The sequence below is a fragment of the Zea mays genome, chromosome 3 (genome assembly GCF_902167145.1).
Source record: "Zea mays cultivar B73 chromosome 3, Zm-B73-REFERENCE-NAM-5.0, whole genome shotgun sequence".
In the NCBI taxonomy this organism is placed as follows: Eukaryota; Viridiplantae; Streptophyta; class Magnoliopsida; order Poales; family Poaceae; genus Zea; species Zea mays.
The window spans coordinates 106651255-106671220 of NC_050098.1; the positions used below are offsets into that span (position 1 = coordinate 106651255).

The window sequence follows — 19966 nt, forward strand, 5'->3', positions numbered from 1 at the left end:
TTGAATGTCTAAATTTGCTTTTACTTAATCAGCAGTTTCAAGCAAACGTATGATTTATAATTTCATATAAATATTTGGTTCAAACTTTGAGAAATCTTTAGAATACACTTGATAGATATAGATGAATGATGACATAAATATAACAAGATGAATTGCATAAGAAATAATTAGAGGTTTACACTACAGAGATTCCGCTGGAGAATGCGGATTCAGATTAAGTACTTGGACGTAGACCGACTATCGAGAAAGCGGATTCGAACACCGATTGGATAACATAACAACTATCGAGAGTCCGAATAAATGAGTTTGGACGGGAGTTGCGAGACAAGATTGACTTTCGAATTTGGGTTTGCTCCGAGAAACAAAAAGTTTTAATAGGCTCCAAATTTGGTTGTTCTTGAGATCGAATAATTCCAAACTTGGTGAAACATTTATGAGTAACTTGATGAATGAAGATAGATGTGATCAAGAAATAGAAATTTTCACTGAGCATCCGAGATTAGGATAAATCTCCCGATATAACACGAAATAGACACCTGGGGTGTCACAGTTCCGGTCTCGTTTCCCCCGAGTACTTTGTGATAGTAGTCGGGGGTCGGAACCGGGTCGGGAACGGCGCCCGTCGGATGGCCCGGCTGAAGGCCTGCGGACCGGGTGGTTCGGGCGAGGGACTCCGATCCTCCCCGCTGTCGTAGCGTCCCCCACGCCTGGGGTGGTAGCCTCGGCGCACCCTCTCGTCGAGGTGGGCCTGACGATCGCGATGATGGTGCTCGTTGCCGAGGTGGCCCAGGGCCGCAGGCGCGGTGTTGCGCGTGCGCCCGGTGTAGACCGAGGCTTCCCGCATGAATCGGGAAGTCCCGGCATGAGGTTCCGAGGGGTATCCCTGCCTTCGGGAGGCAGAGCTCTCGGCCCGTCGGACCGCAGCGCCTTCCAGGAGATTCTTGAGCTCTCCCTGGATTCGCCGACCCTCGGTGGTTGATGGCTCCGGCATCGCGCGGAGAAGCATCGCTGCTGCAGCCAGGTTCTGACCGACCCCACTGGATGCGGGTGGCGGCCTGACCCTGACGTCGTTGGCGACGCGGTGCTGGAGACCCTGGGGCAGGTGACGTATTTCTCCGGCCGGGGGTTGGCCCGCCCATACCTGCCCGACGTCCCGGCGGATCGGCTCAAGCGTTCCTGCTCCCTCGTCGAGCCTGGCCTGCGCCCCGCGGACTTGCTCGAGCTGTGGGTCGTGACCCCCCGCCGGAACGGGGACCACAGCTAGCTCCCGCGGGATGTCAGCGCGAGGCACGGGCCTAGGGAGATCACCATCCTCCGGCATGCCGAGATGATTGCCTTCGGTGGGATCCCCTAGCTCGACGTGGAAACATTCGCGGCTTGGGCCGCAGTCCTCGTCGTCGAGGCTGCGGCTACCGTTGGAACAGTCGGAGAGGCAGTAGTCACATACGGTCATGAAGTCCCGCATGGCACTGGGGTTGCCAAATCAGAGAAATCCCAACAGATGTTGGGATCGTCATCTTCCTCGGACCCAGAGGGCCCGTAGGTCGAGACGTCCGTCAACCGGTCCCAAGGCGACCGCATGCGAAACCCCAGAGGGTTTGATCTCGCCTCTACGAAAGCGCCCGCCAAATCAAGGTCGCTAGGCGGGTTGAGGCTGAGCCGAAATGACGTAGGATGGGAATCGGTTGGTACCTTTCGGTCGACGAGCGGCGACATAGTCACATCGGGGACTGATTGCACCGTCGTCTCAGGTACGAGGGCGACGTCCTGCAAGCTCTCCGCGAGCGCACTGGCGTCGTCCACTTGCTCAGGATTGGCGTGTCGCGGGGAGACGGCGCTCGCCTTCGTCTCAAACGCGAGGTCGACGCCCGACGCGCCCCCCGTTGGGGCGCTGGGGACGTCGACTCGCTCGACAGCCAACGAGGCGCAGCCTCCCGCTTGGCCTTGGTTGCCCCGCCTCCTCCTCCGTTGGTCGGGGAGAGCTCGAATGTTGTTCTTCCACTGCGCGGGGAAGACGTCGTCGATCCCGCCGCCGGCGGGCGGGTTGTCGGCCGCCATTGGCGTTGTCGCGCGGCGGCGGAAGGAGTATCATGTCATAGCTGCCGTCGAAGGACATGAACTCAAGACTCCCGAAACGGAGCACCGTCCCGGGTCGGAGAGGTTGCTGGAGACTGCCCATCTGGAGCTTGACGGGAAGCTGTTCGTCAACACGCAGCAGGCCCCTACCTGGCGCGCCAACTGTCGGCGTTTCGAGACCGGGGGGTCCCTAAGCCGACGAGTGAATGTCGCTGCGTGCCCCAGCCCAGATGGGTCGAGCGCGTGGGCGAGCGCGAAGGGGGAAGCGAGGTGGCCGGAGACGGGCGTGAGAGAGGTGGAAATCCCGTGGCCTTCGTGTTCGTCCCGCGCCCAGGTCGGGTGCGCTTGCAGTAGGGGGTTACAAGCGTCCACGCGGGTGAGGGAAGCGAGCGGCCCCAAGAGAGCGCCTGTCCCGTCCTCGTCCCCGCGCGGCCAACCCTCTCTAAGAGGGCCCTGGTCCTTCCTTTTATAGTCGTAAGGAGTGGATCCAGGTGTACAACGGGGGTGTAGCAGAGTGCTACGTGTCTAGCGGGGGAGAGCTAGCGCCCTAAGTACATGCCGATGTGGCAGCCGGAGAGATCTTGGCACCCAGCTGGTGTGATGTCGTGGCCGTCGGAGGAGCAACGGAGCTTGGCGGAGGGACAGCTGTCGGAGCGGTTGAGTCCTTGCTGACGTCCTCCTGCTTCCGTAAGAGAGCTGGGAGCCGTCGTCGTCACAGAGCTTGCGGGGCGCCATCATTGCCTATCTGGCAGAGCTAGCCAGATGGGACACCGGTCTTGTTCTCTGCGGCCCGAGTCGGCTCGGGATAGGGTGATGATGGCGCTTCCTGTTGACGTGGCTGGCCTGCGCCCTAGGTTGGGCGACGTGGAGGCTCCTCCGAAGCCGAGGTCGAGTCTGTCTTCCATGGCCGAGGCCGAGTCCGAGCCCCTGGGTTGGGCGAGGCGGAGGTCGTTCGGCAGAGGCCAGGGCGGAGTCCGAGCCCTGGGGTCGGGCGAAGCGGAGTTCGTCGTCTTCTGGGGCTGAGCCCGAGTCCGAGCCCTGGGTCGGGCGGAGCGGAGTTCGTCGTCTTCTGGGACTTAGCCCGTGTCCGAGCCCTGGGTCGGGCGGAGCGGAGTTCGCCGTCTTCCGGGACTTAGCCCGAGTCCGAGCCCTGGGTCGGGCGGAGCGGAGTTCGCCGTCTTCCGGGACTTAGCCCGAGTCCGAGCCCTGGGTCAGGCGGAGCGGAGTTCGCCGTCTTCCGGGACTTAGCCCGAGTCCGAGCCCTGGGTCGGGCGGAGCGGAGTTCGCCGTCTTCCGGGACTTAGCCCGAGTCCGAGCCCTGGGTCGGGCGGAGCGGAGCTTCCTGTGGTGCCCTTGGCAGGGCCTGACTGCCTGTCAGTCTCACTCTGTCAAAGGGGCACTGCAGTCGGAGTGGCGCAGGCGGCGCTGTCCTTCTGTCAGGCCGGTCAATGGAGCGGCGAAGTGACGGCGGCCACTTCGGCTCTGCCGGGGGGCGCGCGTCAGGATAAAGGTGTCAGGCCACCTTTGCGTTAAATGCTCCTGCGATTCGGTCGGTCGGTGCGGCGATTTAGTCAGGGTTGCTTCTTAGCGAAGGCAGGGCCTCGGGCGAGCCGGAGATGTGTCCGCCGTTGGAGGGGGGCCTCGGGCGAGACAGAAATCCTCCGGGGTCGGCTGCCCTTGTCCGAGGCTAGGCTCGGGCGAGGCACGATCGAGTCGCTCGTACGGACTGATCCCTGACTTAATCGCACCCATCAGGCCTTTGCAGCTTTATGCTGATGGGGGTTACCAGCTGAGAATTAGGCGTCTTGAGGGTACCCCTAATTATGGTCCCCGACAATACTCTATTAATTTTATTAAGCCTTGGGCCATGATATCACCATCCTAGGGTCCAGGATATCACATTGAGCAACAGCAAGGACACAGCGAGGGCCCTGGTCAACGGTGGCGGAGACTCGGCTACGTGGCGAGAAGGCAGAGCTCACCGGGGTAATGGATGTGATAGGAGCTGGGGGCAATCCAGAGGGTGTCTCGTGTTGCTGGCGACGAGGCAGAGCTCACCGGGGCAGTGGATGCGATAGGAGCTCGAAGGCGGCCACGGAACGAACGGCGGACGACTGCGGTGCTCCACGGGTGCGCGCGCGGTGCGAGGGGGTCTGCTGGGGGCGCTACTGAGCGAGGGGAGTGAGAGAATGAGTGTGGGCTCCAAAAAGAGGTCGGGCGCGTGGGGGAGTGGCCGAGAAATGCGCGAAGTGGGCGCATCCACGGCGGGATGCGCGGGCGTGAGATTAGGGAAGGAGAGGTGGCTGACAGGTGGGGTCCGCGAGCCAGCTGTGGCACAACCTCCCATGTTTTTGGGGCCACATGCACCTGTCCTCGTCTCAAAGACCTTAGACGTCTATGCATGTGCACCGGATAAATTAACAGGATCCGTCCAAGTGTCCCAAGGACCCCAGATAAACCACTTACAACCAGGATCACAAGATTAAGTAAACACAAATCACACAGCAACATTTGCAGCAGAATTTCTTTATTACAAAAAGTTACAAGTTACAACAAATTTACAATATATTTATCGGAGTGATTACAAAAGTGATTCAAAGAAATATACTTTGAAATGTTATAAATTATTTATGATTTTGAAATATATGCTAGCTCAATGACAATCCTCAATAAGAAGTATAGAAGAGCTACTTTAACCTATAAGAAGGCCGAGCCCACTAGCACTTAGCACCATCAACAACAGCACAAATCTATTACCTGCAACAACATGGGTTCGAAAACCCTGAGTACGGAGTGTACTTTCGCAAGTCTTACACGTTTAAGGAAAAAGACTCTCAAGGATATGCTGGATTTTGGGAATCAAGGTAAAGCTTATCAAGATTCAAAGACTCCATTTGTAGAAAGGCTTACTAGTAGTGGATCCCTATGCCAAAATTTTACTTCACAAGTTAAGTACTTTTCCAGAATCTATATTTGCCTAATCTAGAGCATTCACTTGTCCTAGTCTAGCTTTCTTTTACCAAATTCTTATTTTACTTATTAACTACGATGAGTGGTCAGAGGGTAGAGTCTCCATGACTGAGGAGCAACGACGATTCAAATCGATTATTCCTAGCTGGGGATTCCTAACCACACGACATTTGTAGCACTTAACCCATGCATATGTCAACCGTTCCCACAGATCCTCCACAACATGAACCGGTCCACGCTACCTGGGAGCATAGTACTCCTCTGTCCAGCCTCTAGCCAGGAGGGTACACGCTACTCCCACCATCTCCCATGCTCAGTGCGTGGTTGTCTTTTCACATATGGAATAGCCGAGTTCAGGCTTACCGGAGCATGTGGCTAGTTGCAAAGTCTCCACAACAACAGGCCTACATCGATCAGTCCTTAATCAACGCAGATGGGCGAACTTTCCTGCTCAACGTCTAGTCTACATTACATATTATTTCCCAAAACTTGATACCTGAGAGAGACACCCTACTTGAATGATGAAATCATTGCGGCTACAATGGGTTCATCATCACAAGTCCTTTTATTTCACAAACTCCCATATCCCGTGTTACACATCATCTTTAAAAAACCATCCTAAATTAATAAGCAGGGCTAAGCATCACTAAATTTTCATAAAACAGGTATTAGGGTTGTTTAATCAAGGATGGAAATGCATCAACTGTTTGATCACACAACTCCTATCACATAATGCATCATTCAAGGTTATAAATTTTTGTAAACATCAAGGAAAGAGGTGAATGCACGGGGGCTTGCCTAGGATAAACACTACGTTAGTGTTGTTAGAGACATCTGGTTGGCGAACATCCAAAATCCTGGTACGGTCAATACATTCATCTTCTGTCGACATAGTCACTAAGATATCGTCGGTCCATGCCCTTCATCTCGCACGATCATTAGCGTACCTACATGATATGCGAGATGCACATGAATGGATAGGAGCATAGATACCACATCAACTAAATCAAGAACCACACCACTTGTTCTAATAAATAGGGCCTTATTAAACAACATAAGAGTTTTCCCAAGATCATAATTTAAACCCTACAAATTTAAAATACTAAGGTGGAATGCCTACTATGTAGTTTTCATATTTCTTTGAAGGGGGCTTAAGGGTAATACATGCTTTCAACTAATTTGAATAACGATGAATATTTATTCAAGACGATTAGCTTAAGCACTCAAGCTCTATTTATGACTTTTAATCAATCAACAAATATAACACCCGACAATTACTATGGCAAGACAATAATGAAATGATAAAACAGTACAAATAACTCTAGGCGAATATGTTTATCTAACTGACAGAATTACCAAACTTATTCTATATATTCACTAAAACACTTCTAGCATAATAAGCACGTCAAACTTAAAACCACAAGAACTATCCAAACCTAGTGACCTACACAAAAGAAGTTCCAAACAACCATTTTAATACTTGCTGATTTTGGACAGCAAGACAGCAACTATTTGTTTAGCTCATAACTCACAAGATATTCATTCTAAAATAGTAAACTAGAACTTTCTGGAAATCTTATGAAGTTCTCTACAACTTTGGTATTACCATCGGAACAAGATTCGACATTTAGAAATGTCAAACAGTGCTAAACGTAAATTATGTCCAGATTAGGACAGAATTCGACTACTCACTTCAAAAATTCATAACTGGAGTCTCGAGCATCTAATTCAGGTGATCCTAGACTTTTTCGAAAGCTAATAGAATTGTCTACAATTCATTTATAAATATCTCAGGTTAATTCAGTTCTTATCAAGGTCAAAAGACATGAGAAAGGCTATGCTGTCTAAATTTGGACAGATTCAGAGTTCACACTTTAAACAGTTATAACTTAACTTATAGATCATCAAAAAGGGTGATCTAAGACTTTTTGGAAAGATTAAAAACAGTACTACAATTCTTCTATAATTAGTAAGGGCTGATTCTCAGTTTAATTTAGTCAAACAAAGCAATTTTCGAAATCAGTACAGAATTTGGACAGATTCAGGTACTGGAATTTGAAAAATCATAACTCTTAAACTACTTAACCTATGGTCATTTAATTTTTACACAAACAAGATAAAGAAGTTGGCTACAACTTTTGTATATAACATTTCTACATAAAATATGGTTTACTTCATTGAACTAGCTGTATAACTAAAACTGTACCTGCAGCCCTAAACAGTAATACATTCAGTTTAACTCCTATTTGGCTTCTAAAATTATCTATGTTCTTGACGCTTACTAACGCAAGGCATTAATGATACTACACAATTGAAATTTATACAAATAACACTAATAGTTCTTATCGGCTACACAATTTAAAATGCTAGTCCTACTTCTCGCATTATTAATTAAATCTCACCTAGCACATAAGTCTAAGAACACATGGCGCGACTACTATATATTCACGAAAACAATTACAACACCATATGAGAGGAAACATTTCTGCAACACATTATGAGCAACATATAACACAAAGGAAAAGAGAAAGATATCATTCGCTGAGCATCGCCACAATATAACTAACCAATCCAACTAATAGTAAAAACAAATCAGCTCACCATAATCGAATCGACTCGATATATGTAAGAACGGCGACAGTTCCTTGGTTCTATTTCGTCGAACACCTAGAGCGCACCGAACTGAGACATGTTTCCTTCATCGATTCAGTCACTTCATCGAACATAAGGGATGCAAGCTAGCAGAGACAGCGGGGGGCTCACTGGCATGGACGACGTTGTGGCCTGGGCGAGCACATGGGGAGCAACGTCGGCATGGGGAGGCATGGCCGACGGCGCACAGCCGGAGTTGACGACACCGGAGCTGAGAGGGGCAGGGCCGGTGGGCTAACGGAGCTGGCGAGCATTGGCACGGTTGGAGAAGGAGCAGGGCTTAGAGGCCTTGTGCCATAGAGCTTGGCTACCGGCGAGCTGATGCAGGGCGCTGGGAGCTCGAGCACAGGGAGCAGCTCGGCTACCGGCAAAGACCAAGCGCAGACGAGCTGAACATCTACAGGGAGCCGTGACTTCAGAAACAGAGAAAAAATGGCATAAGAAAACAGATGAGCTGTGTTCCTAGGAAACTAGTGGATAACGCCTATGAGATGAAAGATGTGGCTGGTAGAAAATCCTAGGCTTTCTACGTGGAGGTGGAGGAGATAAAGGAATGTATACCGGAATTTCTAGAGCTAGTACGTGGAGGAGTACGTGGAGGGCATAATGAGCTCCAATGGATAAGGGAGGAGAGACTACGTGATTAGGATAAGAGGGAACGCAGTGGGGGAATTTGGTTTTTTTTCTTTTCTATTTTTTAGACTAAAGCAAAATGCAGATATTTTGATGTTATAAAATTAGTGTCTAAAAGATGTATAAAAGGATCGAACAAAATAAGATCGACAACAATATTTGGACCGAATTTAATTTGATGAATACTTCGGAGTCAGATGAATTTTCACTCATTATTTATATATGAAGTTTTGGATCTGGGCGATAAACACATGGACCAAATCAAACGAGATCAACTTCGATATTGTAGACTATATTAGATCCAGTTTAATTCAGATAAATATCACCCGCCAACCAAACCCATGATTCTCTGACGTGAATACCATACTGGAAGAACAATCCCAAATATAAACCTCGCACATAAATTTTCTCCAATAACGTGTGCGGTCGGATTATAAAGTTTAGACACTCTGTAAATTTATTCTCACCCACTCGAGTGATTCACACAGTATAGAACTCGACGTCTCGGGAGATACTTAAATTTCAAACTTCATAAAATATTTAGAATAGTCCAAATGAATAGAAATGCAGACGATACATGAGATAGTGTTTTAGACGAGATGTCAATGGACCAAACCAAACGACATCAGAGTCGATATATTAAGACTGTGCTTAATTTGATTCGATTCGAAACCCGATTATTTTATCTGCAGTCTGAACAGGGAAACATATTAATTATGAATACTCAATATCAGCTCTAATTATCTCGGTCCAATTTAATCTCGCATCAACACTCTTGTCGTCGAGCTTCTAATAAATTTTGTTCGGGACGAAATTGGAAGTCTGAACTAAGTTTCCAAATTTGTATTTGAGCAAACCGATGAACTTTAAATAATCACCAGACTCGCTAATTTTTGGAACAATTATGTTCCGAACATCACGAAAATTTTTAAGAAGAAGATGATTAGGACATAGACACCGTTATTCTCATAGATAATTTTTTTAGATCCATACTCATGGTCAAACGGAAGATAAACACCTAGGGTGTTACAACCCTCCCCCCTTAAAAGAATCTCGTCCCAAGATTCGGAACGAAAGACTTCTAAGAGTAGAGCAACGTGTAACTCCTGTCCATATCAGTGACAACATAAGGTAGTTCCAAACAGAGACTAGTATCTTAGAATGTTGCTTCTCTAGTTTGTATAGCATGTACCACTTTAGGTTAACTAGACAGGTCAATAAAGAGACGATGTCTGACAGAAGAACTCGTAAAGTTTCATATGTGTTGTTTTCTTTGTCTGACAACATGAGTTTGTTGAGTGAGCAGTGGACAGATGGATAGAAGTTATCCAAAGCAAGTTGGATGCAACCTCATGGGTAAAACACAAAAGAGGTTTGTCGATAAGTCAGCATTAGAACTCCATAGCACATGAGATGAGTGTGGATGTTGAACAACATAACGGTTAACTCGTGGTTAGGCAGAGAATTTAAGTCCAAGAAAAAGGATAGAGCCTCGAAAAGACATCAGGGATGGAATCTGCAGATGTTGACTTCATAATCAATTCAGTTTATCAAGCACTAAGCATGGCTCGACTTGATCACACATGCTGGAAAAGCACACGTGAGGCGATCGAGGCATGACTAGAGCGATGATTAGGTGGTTACCAGTCAACTTGACTTGATTCTTGTAAGTACTTCCCTAGGATGGGTTGAACTAAAGTGAGTTTAGACAACTCGACAAAACGATTTCTAAACTCAATCTTTGTTTATAAGGTAGCTACAAGTTAGTAAAACCAACTTGTTGAACTACTTTGGACATGAAATAATAATTTTTTATCACACGGTTAGACACAGATGGGTTCCAATTTTCAATGGAGACTTCTAAATTGCTAGTGAATTCGTTAAAGAGCACATTAAAGCGGTATGCTTCTTGATTCAATAGAGATGACAGATGTTGCTTGAGTATTTCACAAACAACATAGAAATTGTTTCAAGGGAAAGGTTTATGGAAGATAATATATCGGTGTAGTTCCGTAATGGATCATGACTAGAGACCTCGATACCAGCATGCGCTGAGCAGAAAATCCTGTGTGCGCATTCACAGGAGGCTATTAGTCTCGTCGCGGCACCATAAGTCATTAATCATGACACCATTGTTGAACATCACCAACAATGAATCCCATGTGGTAAGAACAATTTGTGTAGAGATAACATATCGCTATAGTCTCATAATGGATTATGACTACTAACTGTGATACCAGCGCGTGCCTAGTAGCGCAACCATGTGTTGATCACCCACATGAAGCCCTCGGTTTCGTAGCGGCACCATTGGTTTTAGTCATAACACCATTACTAGACGTAACCAATAAGGAATCTCACGCAACGCAAATAGACTGAGCAAGGATGGCAATATACAAAATAGACTCCACTTGTAAAAATGATTACAAGTAGAGAGTCAAATAGATCATGGCCCGATGAAATGAACAAGACATGGTCAGAACCTAAATTGGTTGATGAAGGGAGTATGATGGGAGACTGATGGGAGACTATTAATTCAGCCCCAAGCATATTTCTATGCCCATCGTAGAGATGACAAGGTCAAGGATTAGTATTTTATTAGATACGGAGGGAAAACAATCATAATATTAAGTTGGTATGTCTTCGATAGATATGAGGAAACCAAAGGCATCAAACTCAAGAAATTGATCGGACATGTCTTTCCTGGGTTAGGTTGATAAAATAATGACATGATCCTCAAGAAGAGGCAAACTGGAATAAAGGATATAAGCTTGCACCAACCAAATAAGGACATGGTTTAGGATGGAGACAAGACCACAAAAGAGTCACATATTAACTATCTAGAACACAGACTCGAGATCCTTATTTTAAGTCTGCGTGTATTTTACATCCAACAAAAAGATTATCTAAGCATTCATTTGCACGAGTTTGGTCATGGAGTGATAACGGAAAATTCAAATTCATCCATGCTTAGAGATTTGGAGGAAGTTTCAGAGAAATGACAAAGTTATGGTTTAAACCTCTTATTATTTCAAAGATGGAGATGATGAGGATACATCCTGGTTGAATTGAGAAGATTCCAAATCTTGTGAAATGATAAGCTTAACACAAGATGACACATAGGATGAATAGTTGAGTTTAATACGGGTTTAGGTCAAGGTTCACTAAATGAGCACATGACCTAGCTTTGGGTTTAGGCAAACAAGTCACCAACATTCTATCAGCACATCAAATACAAGAGCAAACACCATTTGCACTAATGGTCAAATTAAGAAAAGCTGGAAGCCATCTAAACACGTATCTCTAAGACACCACATTATTTACAATCACCAAGTATTGGAATAAAGGTGAGAGAAGCATGTTGGTGCACAGGGGACAAACATGATGCAACAATCAGGATGCATGCTCGTCCTGTTCATCCTCACAAGTTTTGTCAATATAATGTGGCAATAGCGTTCTATATCGGTGGCATTCTAACGACTCTCTCGTTATTTTGCTAGTCGTCGGCTACATATAAATTTTCGAGATTAATGTACCTGCAGAAAATTCCATCATAGCCCAATTTTCCATGATGCAAGATCCACACATGACAGTTTTATCACAATTTATACTCCATATATTGCTATATGGAGGCTAGCTCCTCATTAAGCGTCGAGCCACGCATAGGCGCCGCTGTCACACTTTAACCATAGGACAACCCATTATGGTAACTCACCTTACCTAGACGTAGGTGTGTTGCTGCAAGCACATTACACTTCTCAGTATTCCCATGTCTGTATAACCATACACATCCATGGGGTACAGAATCCCTGAAAATTAAATACTCCACATCGCAGCCTTCATATATACATATATGTGTAACATGTATATAATCAAGCCCTTTTTTATGCTCTCCCCTAGACCGACGTTTGTTCGGTCATTCTCTCACATCTCACCTTACCTGAGCATCGATCCATTCAAGACTGAATGACCTCAAAAATAACAATACACATGTATGCAATTATCCCCTGGTTGTGGGTTAGTGTTTTGAGCTAAGCCACCTCATAGTCCTTAATTTAGGGCTTAACAGAGGATGTCGCTAGCATTATAGTTTTTCAAATATGCTTTTCAAAACCAAATAATGTGTTTACTTGAAAATAGGTTTTCTAAAACCAAAACTTTGTTTTGAAATAAGTTTGTGACCGTATTATACTTAATCCTGCTCAGATACCAGTTGTGGCAGAATCTCCCAAGTTATTGGGCCACATGTACATGTCCTCGTCTCAAAGACCTTAGACGGCTATGCATGTGCACCGGATAACTTAACAGGATCTGTCCGAGTGTCCCAAGGACCCCGAATAAACCACTTACAACTAGGATCGCAAGATTAAGTAAACACAAATCACACAACAACATTTGTAGCAGAATTTCTTTATTACAAAAAGTTACAAGTTACAACAAATTTACATTATATTTATCGGAGTGATTACAAAATTGATTCAAAGAAATATACTTTGAAATGTTATAAATTATTTATAATTTTGAAATATATGCTAGCTCAATGACAATCCTTAATAAGAAGTATAGAAGAGCTACTTTAACCTATAAGAAGGTCGAGCCCACTGGCACTAAGCACCATCAACAGCAGCACAAATCTAGTACCTGCAACAACATGGGTTCGAAAACACTGAGTACGGAGTGTACTTTCGCAAGTCTTACCCGTTTAAGGAAAAAGACTCTCAAGGATATGCTGGCTTTTGGGAATCAAGGTAAAGCTTATGAAGATTCAAAGACTCTTTTTGCAGAAAGGCTTACTAGTAGTGGATCCTTATGCAAAAATTTTACTTCACAAGTTAAGTACTTTTCCTGAATCTAGTTTTGCCTAATCTAGAGCATTCACTTGTTCTGGTCTAGCTTTCTTTTACCAAATTCTTATTTTACTTATTAACTACGATGAGTGGTCGGAGGGTAGAGTCTCCATGACTGAGGAGCAACGACGATTCGAATCAATTATACCCAGCTGGGGATCCCTAACCACATGACATATGTAGCACTTAACCCTTGCATATGTCAACCGTTCCCACAGATCCTCCACAACGTGAACCGGTCCGCGCTACCGGGAGCACAGTACTCCTCCGTCCAGCCTCTAGCCAGGAGGTACACGCTACTCCCACCATCTCCCACGCCCAGTGCGCGGTTGTCTTTTCACGTATGGAATAGCCGAGTTCAGGCTTACCGAAGCATGTGGCAAGTTGCAAAGTCTCCACCACAACAGGCCTACATCGAACGGTCCTTAATCGACGCAGAAGGGCGAACTTTCCTGCTCAACGTCTGGTCTACATTACATATTATTTCCCAAAACTTGATACCTGAGAGAGGCACCCTACTTGAATTATGAAATCATTGCGGCCACAATGGGTTCATCATCACAAGTCCTTTTATTTCACAAACTCCCATATCCCGTGTTACACATCATCTTTCAAAAACCATCCTAAATTAATAAGCAGGGCTAAGCATCACTAAATTTTCATAAAACAGGTATTAGGGTTGTTTAATCAAGGAAGGAAATGCATCAACTGTTTGATCACACAACTCCTATAACCTAATGCATCATTCAAGGTGATAAATTTTTGTAAACATCAAGGAAAGAGGTGAATGCACCGGGGCTTGCCTAGGATAAACACTACGTTAGTGTTGTTAGAGACATCTGGTTGGCGAACATCGAAAATCCTGGTACGGTCAATCCATTCATCTTCTGTCGACATAGTCACTGAGATATCGTCGGTCCATGCCCTTCATCTCGCACGATCATTAGCGTACCTACATGATATGCGAGATGCACATGAATGGATAGGAGCATAGATAGCACATCAACTAAATCAAGAACCACACCACTTGTTCTAATAAATAGGGCCTTGTCAAACAACATAAGAGTTTTCCCAAGATCATAATTTAAACCCTACAGATTTAAAATACTAAGGTGGAATGTCTACTATGTAATTTCCATATTCCTTTGAAGGGGACTTAAGGGTAATACATGCTTTCAACTAATTGAGTAACGATGAATATTTATTCAAGACGATTAGGTTAAGCAGTCAAGCTCCATTTATGACTTTTAATCAATCAACAAATATAACACCCGACAATTACTAAGGCAAGACAATAATGAAATGATAAAATCAGTACAAATAACTCTAGGCGAATATGTTTAGCTAACTGATTGAATTACCAAACTTATTCTATATATTCACTAAAACACTTGTAGCATAATAAGCACGTCAAACTTAAAACCACAAGAACTAACCAATCCTAGTGACCTACACAAAAGAATTTCCAAACAAACATTTTAATACTTGCTGATTTTGGACATCAAGACAACAACTATTTGTTTAGCTCATAACTCACAAGATATTCATCCTAAAATAGTAAACTAGGACTTTCTGGAAAGCTTATGAAGTTCTCTACAACTTTGGTATTACCATCAGAACAAGATTCAACATTTAGAAATGTCAAATAGTGCTAAACGTAAATTCTGTCTAGATTTGGACAGAATTCGACTACTCACTTCAAAAATTCATAACTGGAGTCTCGAGAATCTAATTCAGGTGATCCTAGACTTTTTCGAAAGCTAATAGAATTGTATACAATTCATTTATAAATATCTCAGGTTAATTCAATACATATCAAGGTCAAAAGACATGAGAAAAGCTCTGCTGTCCAAATTTAAACAGATTCAGAGTTCACACTTCAAACAACTGTAACTTAACTTATAGATCATCAAAAAGGGTGATCCAAGACTTTTTAGAAAGATTAAAAACAGTACTACAATTCTTCTATAATTACTAAGGGTTGATTCTCAGTTTAATTTAGTCAAACAAGGCAATTTTCGAAATCAGTACAAAATTTGGACAGATTCAGGTACTGGACTTTGAAAAATCATAACTCTTAAACTACTAAACCTATGGTCATAAAATGTTTACACAAATAAGATAAAGAAGTTGGCTACAACTTCTGTATATAACATTTCTACAGAAAATATGGTTTACTTCATGGAACTAGCTGCATAACTAAAACTGTACATGCAGCCCTAAACAGTAATACATTCAATTTAACTCCTATTTGGCTTCTAGAATTATCATGTTCTTGACGCTTACTAACGCAAGGAATTAATGTTACTACACAATTGAAATTCAGATAAATAACACTAATAGTTCTTATCGGCTAGACAATTTAAAATGCTAATCCTACTTCTCGCATTATTAATTAAATCTCACCTAGCACACAAGTCTAACAACACATGACGCGACTACTGCATATTCATGAAAACAATCACAACACCATATGAGAGGAAACATTTCTGCAACACATTATGAGCAACATATAACCCAAAGGAAAAGAGAAAGATATCCTTCCCTGAGCATTGCCACAGTATAACTAACCAATCCAACTAATAGTAAAAACAAATCAGCTCACCATAATCGAATCGACTCGATATATGCAAGAACGGCGACAGTTCCTTGGTTCTATTTCGTCGAACACCTAGAGCGCACCGAACTGAAACATATTTCCTTCATCGATTCAGTCACTTCATCGAACATAAGGGATGCAAGCTAGCAGAGACAGCGGGGGGCTCACCGGCATGGACGACGTCGTGGCCTGGGCGAGCACATGGGGAGCAACGTCGGCATGGGGAGGCATGGCCGACGGCGCACAGCCGGAGTTGACGACAACAGAGCTGAGAGGGGCAGGGCCGGTGGGCTAAGGGAGCTGGCGAGCATTGGCACGGTTGGAGAAGGAGCAGGGCTTAGAGGCGCTTGTGCCATAGAGCTTGGCTACCGGCGAGCTGATGCAGGGCGCTGGAAGCTCGAGCATATGGAGCAGCTTGGCTACCGGCAAAGACCAAGCGTAGACGAGCTGAACATATCCAGGGAGCCATGACTTCAGGAACAGACACTACAACACAAACCCCCCTATAGCAACGCATCCGTTGCAACACATGTTTTTATGCGTTGTAAGAAATTAGTGGGCAACACTTAATATACGTTGCAAGCATCATCTGTTAAGTTATTAGGGTGGTGGCAACGCTTAATATGGGTTGCTAGCACCATTCGTTGATTTACTAGGATGTGACAACACATAATATGTGTTGCTAGCGGCATCCATTATTTAATCATGATACAACAACACTTAATATGCATTGCTAGCGGAATGCATTGATTAACTAGGATGTGGCAACAGTTAATCACTATAAAACAAACCAAATCAATGTCGGCCACACTAATTTATGTTGGTCTAAACTAAACCTGACATAAATAAGTTAACTTATGTCAGTTAAATTTAGCCATCGTAACTCGTAAATAAGAAACTTATTTTCGTCGACACAAAAAAAAAACAGACGTAAATAATTTAATTTACGGCCGTTAATTTGTTCAGAGCTGATGTAAAATCATATATATATATATATATATATATAATTTATTATTTTTATTATTAAAGACAGGAGCAAACATGAAAGCAGGTGCGTTCACGTCATCCTTTTCTTTCTCGGCCGCACGATCCTCATCCGACGTTCACAAGACAACCTCCATTTACTCCACAAAACGAGAGCCTTCCAGACGAAGAGTCTGCCCCTCCATGTCGGCGGCGTAGGAGGGGTTCAATCGCCAACATCCAGATGCGGCGGAGGAGACTCGCCGGCATGCTCCCACTCTCCCTCCCGTGGCTTCGCCCCCTGATTGGCCTGTACCTCCACCCAGTATTGTGTCGTCTTCGTGGGGACGAGGCGGCGCTGGTCGGCGACAACGACGGCGACTACAGTCCTCGCTCCACGGCCTCCCTCTCTGCACCGCGTCGTCGCTTCTCACAGGTAACCAATCTCATTCATCACGCTTAGTTAGATCAGTTGATTTTCCTTCGTTAGGGTTATTCCGTTGCTTTCTTCTTCGTGCGCACATCCACCGTTGTCTTCTTCGTGCCCCTCCCCCGCCCTAACATGAGTATGGTATGGATGACTCAGTTCTTCTTTAACCACATTGTTACTATCTTCTTGGCGACGACAACATTCATGCCCGTTCCCATCCTTGCTTGCGGAGATGCAACAGTTCCACTGGCACATTACTTACTGCTATTACTGCATTCGGTTTTATTTTGTTTTTTAGCTCAGTTGTGCGATTCGCGCGTGCTAACAGCACAAAATTATCTTTTTTTCTTTAGTGTAAAAAAAGTAAGTGGATTAAAATTCTCGCAAATTCGAGAGGCTTATAGCAAAGTGGATTTAGTTGCCTATACAAATTACTCTTACCAACCGAATCCCCTCCCCCAAAGCCTGTCGTCTGCCTCTCTACTTCCCAGTTCCTCTGCTCCATTAACTAATGGCAATCCCTGCGTAATCTGACCATCCATAGTTGCTATTAAATCTTTTTATCTCATTGCCCTGATGGGGTTCAAAGCAACCTCTACATAGAGTAGTTTCCCACTATGCGGCTATAGACGAAGCTTCTGAATCATTCCAAACTAAGTACGTTGCCTATAGCAATATTACTGCTCCTAGCGGCCCATTCATTCAGCTAATGACCACAATTGACCTATTAAATATTTGTAGCTGTTTATTATAACCCTTCAATGCTGCAATCTTCAACAAAGCTGCTCTCAATGAATATGTGATGCCTTGTTTTATATACATCAGATTTAGATAAAACAGGTGAGGTTATATGGTTTCTTTATTACTTTTTTTAAAAAAACGTTTGCCACCTGCATCAGTGTTTTTTATTGCAACGAGTTGAATACTAATGTTTTCCCTTACCTCCTTATCACATAAACATTTTATTACTCCCCCGATCATTCTATTTACTCTAAAGAAAATAAAAAAACAGGACAACACTGCAAGATAGGTATGTATTTCAATCTTCTAAAATTATGTTTCTTTCTCCATTAGGGCTTTTTAGGTTATATTCATTTTCTTTGTTCCTTTTAAAGTCATACACATATCTTAAGTAAATCGAGGCACACCGCTCCATGTTTCATCAACTCTAAACTACTTTTTTACTTCTATAGCCGTGCTCAAATAATTCCATGTTTGCTATTATTTTGTAGGCTAGTCTCCCCGAGAACAAGGAATTGCTAGAATCCCTTAACTCGGAACAAAAAGATAGTGGATGTTACATTTATGTAGAATGGTCCTTTTATTTTCTTGCAAGGAAACAAATTAAGCACTTAAAAAGGCTGGAAGGGAATCTGAAATGGATCACCACTTTGGCTTTTCAGATGGTGATGGAATAAGGGAAAAACACAGTGGCAAAGAGAGTCAAGTACAGTTTATTTGATGATCATCAAGGTAGCCAGAATAGAATTTGACTTCCTTCTATCTTTTTGAATCATAATGTGTAATATTTCTTATTTGTAGGAGGAAGAGATTAATATTTCTTATTTGTAGGAGGAAGAGATTTTAAAAAGGACACCATGACAAGCAGCAGGTACATTGTTTTTTATTTTTTAATCTATAAATCCAAAATTTTGGCTAAATCTTTCAGATGTACATAACTTGCTTTTATCATTTTAATATTTATAGTCTTGCTGCCAAATTAAGATAGAAAATAAAGTACTACACTTTGATTCTATCCGAAATTCTCATGTGTGATCCTTTTTTTCCCTCCTGATCACAGGTAAGCATCTTATTGAAGCATGTAACTGGCACCGCAAGTTTGCAAGGCTATGCGGTTAGCTTGTTGGATGCGACAATCAGACATTTTGGTTCAGCACTGTCACACCCGGTTTTAGAAGGCAAACCGAATGCGAACCATGTACGTGCCAGGATCAGTTATTCACGTACACAGCAGTTACATAACATGGACATCATCACACAGTGCTCAAAATAGTATTAAAAGGGAATAATAGTTGATTACATCATACGTCTGAGACGTCCATATAGTTCTTACAATAAATCAAAGTGCGGAAAAGAAACGTAGATAAACGCGGCCTTCACAGGCAGCCGACTGGGGGTTGCCGCTAACCCACACCTAGAACTCGTCGTAGTCTTGGAACTCCTGGAAGTCTCCTTCCACAGCTTCATCTTCGCCTGAGCAGTGGTTGCAATGCTGACAACCTGGGGGGGGGGGGGTTTGGTGTGTAGAGCAAGGGTGAGTACACATCAACATACTCAGCAAGTATCCTGTTTGGCTGTAGTGGACTAGCTTTATGTGGGGATAAGTCAAGCAGTTGCTTTTAGTTGGTCAGATTATTACTTACTAGTAGAAAGCCAAGTTTTAGCATTAACCCAAGTTATTAACCCGATGTACCCTTTCCAAACGGAAAGAATACCACTTACCAGCACCATAGTCATAACCAAAACCATCAATCTCATAACCACCTGTACCAAAGTATCTCTGATCAAGTACCACTAATCACTAGAGCTCCCTTGGCCGCTCATAACCGCGAGCACGGCTGATATATCAGTTTCATAACACTCTGCAGAGGTTGTGCACTTTACCCATAAGCCGTGATTCCCTCTTGCCTCGGGCCGATCAAACCCTTAAACACTACCAAGGTGAACAGGCAGGGTCTCACTATGTAGCCTTTACAAAGATTCCTCGGAGCTGTAGCCGCCCGTTAGGTTTCCTAAATGTACCGCACTCCTCCCCAAGGGACGAATCAACCTTGGCAG

At 44.2% G+C, this 19966-nt stretch overlaps 2 long non-coding RNA genes across 3 annotated transcripts; both read right to left on the reverse strand.

Annotated features, from left to right (window-relative positions):
- Positions 1-5435: 5435 nt before the first annotated feature.
- On the reverse strand, positions 5436-8287 carry LOC103650312 (uncharacterized). 2 transcript variants are annotated; one of them, XR_002750294.2, is made up of 3 exons: positions 7810-8287; positions 7648-7728; positions 5436-5993 (listed from the first exon to the last, which is right to left on the reverse strand). It is a non-coding gene; the product is annotated as an uncharacterized lncRNA (long non-coding RNA). The 2 variants fall into 2 exon arrangements; XR_004857177.1 differs by lacking the exon at positions 7648-7728 and having other exon boundaries at positions 7810-8285.
- A 4435-nt stretch (positions 8288-12722) lies between these two features.
- Positions 12723-16298, reverse strand: LOC103650311 (uncharacterized). The gene is made up of 3 exons (XR_564063.3): positions 15943-16298; positions 15781-15861; positions 12723-14127 (listed from the first exon to the last, which is right to left on the reverse strand). It is a non-coding gene; the product is annotated as an uncharacterized lncRNA (long non-coding RNA).
- Between the last annotated feature and the right edge of the window lie 3668 nt (positions 16299-19966).